We start from the raw sequence: 6,000 nt of genomic DNA, 5'->3' as shown, positions 1-6,000 counted from the left end.
TATGCTGGAGAGCAGCTCAGGTCATTTGACCTTGAGGGAATTTGGTGAGAAATGTATAAGTTCATTTTGAGATCTCTGAGTTTTGATTGCAGATTGATAGGGCAGTTTGAAACATGAGGGGAAACATGCTTTTGCTCACCAAGGCTGCATTTTTTTGATCAAAAATACAGTAAAAACTGTAAAATTATGAAATGTTAATACAATTTGAAATAGCTGTTTTCTATTTAAATATATGTTAAGATGTAATTTATTCCTGTGAGCAAAGCTGAATTTTCGGCATCATTACTCCAGTTTCAAGAGTTGAGCAGCAAACAGTTGTGCTGCTTTATATTTTTGTGGAAACCATGGTACAGTTTGTTTTTTGGGATCCTTTGATGAAAAGAAAGCTCGAAAGAACAGCATTTAGTTGAAATGATTGAAAACATTTAAATCTTTTGTAACAATAAATGTCTTTAATGTTACTTTTTACTCTTTACTTTAATGTTACAATTTAATGCGTCTTTAGTGAAAAACGTGCAATAAACATGCATTAAATTGTATTCACAACCAGCACTGAAGAAGCTTTTTGATTGAGACGTAAAGGCCAGAGCATCTTGACGCATCCCAGTGGTAAATTTCATTTTCCACATTTGATGATAAAGAGTTTGCAGCCTGTAAAAATGTCTTCTGCTCACCAAGGCTGCATTTATTTGATTAAAAATACAGTAAAATCAGTAATATTGTGAAATAGTTTTACAGTTTCAAATAACTGTTTTCTACATGAATATATTGTAAAATGTAATTTATTCCTGTGATGCAAAGCTGAATTTTCAGCATCATTACTCCAGTCTTCAGTGTCCCATGATCCTTCAGAAATCATTCTAATATGCTGATTTTCTGCTCAAGAAACATTTCTGTGCTTAAAACATTTTTGCTGCTTCATATTTTTGTGGAAACCATGGTAGATTTTATTTTTTTGGGATCCTTTGATCAAAAGAAAGTTGAAAAGAGCAGCATTTAGTTGAAATAGAAATCTTATGTAACATAAATATCTTTAATGTCACTTTTGATCAATTTAATGCATCCTTAGTGAAAAAAAGTGTTAATTTCCTCCAGTTTTCCACCACTGACACACTTTGAAGAGGCGTTTTGATTGAGATGTAGAGGCCAGAGCATCTTGACGTATCCCAATGGTAACTTTCATTTTCCACATTTGATAATATTGCTGCTATTTTAATGTACACTACTATTCAAGAGTTTGGGGTCTTTAAAAAGGTCTCTTCTGCTCACCAAGGCTGCATTTATTTGATTAGAAATACAGTAAAAACAGTAAAATTATGAAATATTATTGCAATTTCAAATAGCTGTTTTCTGTTTGAATATATGGTAAAATGTAATTTATTCCTGTGAACAAAGCTGAATTTTCAGCATAATTACTTCAGTCTTAATGTCAGTCACATTCTTTAAAAAAAGAATGTGACTGACATTAAGCTCACATTCTGCTCACCAGTGCTGCATTTATTCTAACAAAAATACAGTGCAAGATTTTCTGCTCACCAGTGCTGCATTTATTCTAACAAAAATACAGTAAAATCAGTAATATTGTAATATATTTTTACAATTTCGAATAATTGTTTTCTCTGTGAATATACTGTAAAATGTAATTTATTCCTGTGATCAAAGCTGAATTTTCAGCCTCATTACTTTAGTCTTCAGTGTCACATGATCCTTCAGAAATCACTCTTAATATGCTGATTTGCTGTTCAAAAAACATTTCTAATTATTACCAATGCTTAAAACCATTGTGCTGCTTCATATTTTGTGGAAACCACGATGCATTTTATTTTTCTGTGATTCTTTGATAAACAGAAAGTTGAAAAGAACAGCATTTAGTTGAAATAGAAATCTTTTGTAGCATTATAAATGTCTTTAATGTCACTTTTGATCAATTTAATGCATCCTTAGTGAATAAAAATGTTAATTTCTTAAAATAAATCATACTGATGATGAATTGAGATCTCTGATAGAACAGTTTGAGGCATTGTTGAGACTTTAGAGAAGATCTATTTCTCTTTTGCATGAAATCGTTTTTTTAACAATCAGTTTTATGTTTGTTTTACTTTCAGTTTTCCACCACTGACACACATTGAAGAGGCTTTTTGATTGAGACGTAGATTCCAGAGCATCTTGATGCGTCCCAATGGTAACTTTCATTTTACACATTTGATAATATTGCTGTTATTTTAATGTACACTACAATTCAATTCATGCTCACCAATGCTGCATTTATTTGAGCAAAAATACAGAAAAATCAGTAATATTGTGAAATATTTTTACAATTCAAAAGAACTGTCTTCTGTGTGAATTCTAAAATGTAATTTATTCCTGTGATCAAAGATGAATTTTCATCATCATTACTCCAGTCTTCAGAGTCACATGATCCTTCAGAAATCACTGGTTTTACATCAGTTTTTTGTGCTATAAAACCCAAGCTGCCTTTTTCACTGGAATGAATGAAATATCCATGAATTGTTGAGTCATTGTCTTCAGCCACGGGCTCCTTGTAAAAAAAACTCCAAATCAAAGTGTTCAGTCTAAAAGCCCGTTCATCCGCCCGCGCCTGTTCTTATTAAACCTGAAACCTGCTCTTTGCAGCCAACATCCTAATCAATGTTACACACACACACACACTGCGAAGCGTCATAACAGAGTCTCCGGAGATCATCCACACGCCGCCGTCGGCTCGACGCGACTGTTGAATATTTCATGTCAACAAACATGTCAGTAAGCGTATGGGACGGCCAGGCAACAGGAACGACGTGCAGACTTGAGCTGAGGACGAGAAGCGAGAGTTTTCACGCAGGCGGATCGCACAACAGATTCTCCTACATCAGTTGTGACAGTCAGACACCTGTTCAACGCACACGGCGCATAATCCACCTGATATATAACTCTAAATAGGTACAGAGATGTGTAAGAACGGCATGCAACACGCATGCTGCGGGCATATGTTCAGGTGCGGTAAACGGGCGTCACGATTTTACAAGCCCTGTCCCAAGATAGAGTCATCGTACAACCATTTGTCTTGATAATTAGCTGTAGTTGTATTGCTATAAATAACCGATGAAACTGGCAGGCCTGTGATTCTGGCTGTTTCTATCATGAGAATCACTTCATATACAGTACATTCACTCTTGAAGGAGAAGTCCACTTCCAGAACAACAATTCACAAATAATTTACTCACCTCCTTGTCATCCAAGATGTTCATGTCTTTCTGTCTTCAGTCGTGAAGGAATTATGGTTTTTGAGGAAAACATTTCAGGATTTTTCTTCATATAATGGACTTCATTGGTGCCCCGATTTTAAACTTCCAAAATGTAGTTTAAATGCAGCTTCAAAGGCTCTAAATGATCCCAGCCGAGAAAGAAGGGTCTTATCTAGCGAAATGATTGTCTTTTTTTTTTTTAAATAAAAATGTGTATACTTTTAAGCACAAAAGCTTGTGTAGCACAGGCTCTGGGATGCGTGTCCACAACGTCGAAAGTTCATGCGGAACGTAGGGGATCTACAGACCCAGTGTTTACAAAGCGAACGCGCAAAGACTAAGAAAGTGCAAGTAAGTCAAACGCTGTTTACAAAAAAAAGGTACAACGATGTCAGACGATTCTGAAGTTGTAGGAGAAAATAAGATGGGAGTTTTTCGCCATACTCTACCTTTTTGAGCCGGAGTACACAGACGATGAACCTAGACGTGATTCGCAGTAGTGATAGGAAGTTCGGCTCATTTTACTGACTCGGACCTTTGAGTCTCGTTCAGCAAAATGAACGAATCTTTCTCTGAGTCATTTTGTTCATTTTAGGAAAATCAGCATCACGTGCCAGCCCCATAAGATGAACGAACAACTCGAAAAACCTGAAGACTCGAAACAGGTGAACTAGTTCCAGTACAGAACCTAATAGGATGTTGCGCATGAGCGACTGAACAAATCACTCACCAAGACGACTCGTTCTTCCCGAGTCACATTGAAGATCCGTTCAAAATGAATGAATCGTTCAAGAATGACCCATCACTAATCCATAGCATCGTTGACGCGCATCGCAGAGCATTTGCTACACGAGTTTTTCTGCTTAGAAAGTATACCATTTTTTATTTAAAAAAAAAAATGACAGATCGTGTCGCTAGATAATACCCTTCTTCCTCGGCTGGGATCGTTTAGAGCCCTTTGAAGCTGCATTTAAACTACATTTTGGAAGTTCAAAATCGGGGCACCAATGAAGTCCATTATATGGAGAAAAATCCTGAAATGCTTTCCTCAAAAAACGTAATTTCTTTACAGAAAGACATGAACATCTTGGATGACAAGGGGGTGAGTAAATTATTTGTAAATTGTTGTTCTGGAAGTGGAGTTCTCCTTTAAAAAAGGGGTGTTTTTGCAGTGATGCCATAGAAAAAACATTTTTGCTTTCCCAAAGAACCTTTCAGTGAACAGTTCTTAAAAGAATCATTTTTAAGAACATTTTAAAAATCTAAAGAACCTTTTTCAACTATAAAGAACCTTTTTTGCAATTGACAGCTTCCATGGATGCTCAAGGTTCTTCATGGAACAATCAATGCCAATAAAGAGCTTTTATTTTAAAAAATAAGGCTCCAAAAGAAGGTTTTTAAAGCAAAGCAATCGAAGAACCATTTTTTTTGGTTCCCAAATAAAACCTTGCGGTAAGCACTTCCTAAAAGAACCATTTTTACTTAGTGTAAAGAACATTTTAATAATGTAAACAACCTTTTTTAATTATACAGAACCTTTTGTGCAGTTACAGTAAAACCAGTAATATTGTGAAATATTACAATACTACAATTTCAAATAACTTTTCTTTGTGAGTATAGTAAAATGGAATTTGTTTCTGTGATGCAAAGCTGAATTTTCATCATCATTACTCCGGTCTTCAGTGTCACATGATTTTTCAGAAATCAATCTAATATGCTGATTTGCTGCTCAAGAAACATTTCTGATTATTATCAATGTTGACAACAGTAATGCTACTTCATATTTTTATACATATTTGTATGGAAACCGTGATGCTATTTTTTATTACTCTAGATTTTATTTTTCAGAATCCTTTGATGAACAGAAAGTTCAAAAGAACAGCGTTTATTTGAAATTGAAATCTTTTGTAGGATAATAAAATGTCTTTACTTAAAGTATTATAAAAATACTTGAAGTATTATTAGGCCTGCTTTTTATTTTATTTTTAAATCGTACTGACCCTAAACAATGTAGAACTACATTGCTAGTCATCTCAAAAAAACATTAGAAGCATAAGTCTTACATTTTGGAGAATTTTGAAAGTTTGCATTGGATTTTGATTTCAATATCAACTTAAAAAAATGATGCACCAAAGCCATTTTAAACTAAAAATGTTTCTTTTCCTTTACAGGCCAGATTCAAACTCCGGTTTTATGTTGTCATATCGGTCCCATTCAAAACCAAAGAGTGCATGTGTAGAGTGTTAGTTTGAATAGCAGGTGCCCTTATTAGCACAGGTTTCGGGTCTTAGTGTAAATTCTGAGCGTATAACAGCGATTCAGGGTCGGTTGGATGCTGCTGCAGACCGAGGCGCGCCGTGAAACCCAATCTCACGCCATAATTGGCAGCGATGGATCTTTAACAAGAGGGAGAGACGTCAAAATGAAATTACTCTCTCTGGTTGTGGCTGTGCGTGATGGTCCTGTTGATTGTGAATTTTTTTTAAAGGCTTCTTTCACACCTCATTGGATTTCAATTAGCAGGTGATAAGGGCCCTCATTGTCGCCGCTAACCGGCTGCACTCCCTGACATTTCACCAGCAGGGTGAAGAGAATTCATTTCCGTCCCTTGCTTTTCCTCCTTTCTTCAGCTCCAAAGCAAAGACATGACCGGTGACGAATGAGTACAGCAGCTCTGACAGCTCCATCACCTCCGGTAAATCCGGCGGCCGAAAACGCGCGGATGGACGGCTGCCATCTCGAACAAAGAGAGAGA

This window comes from Labeo rohita, chromosome 19, assembly GCF_022985175.1.
Source record: "Labeo rohita strain BAU-BD-2019 chromosome 19, IGBB_LRoh.1.0, whole genome shotgun sequence".
NCBI lineage: Eukaryota > Metazoa > Chordata > Actinopteri > Cypriniformes > Cyprinidae > Labeo > Labeo rohita.
This window is presented reverse-complemented; position numbering follows the sequence as displayed.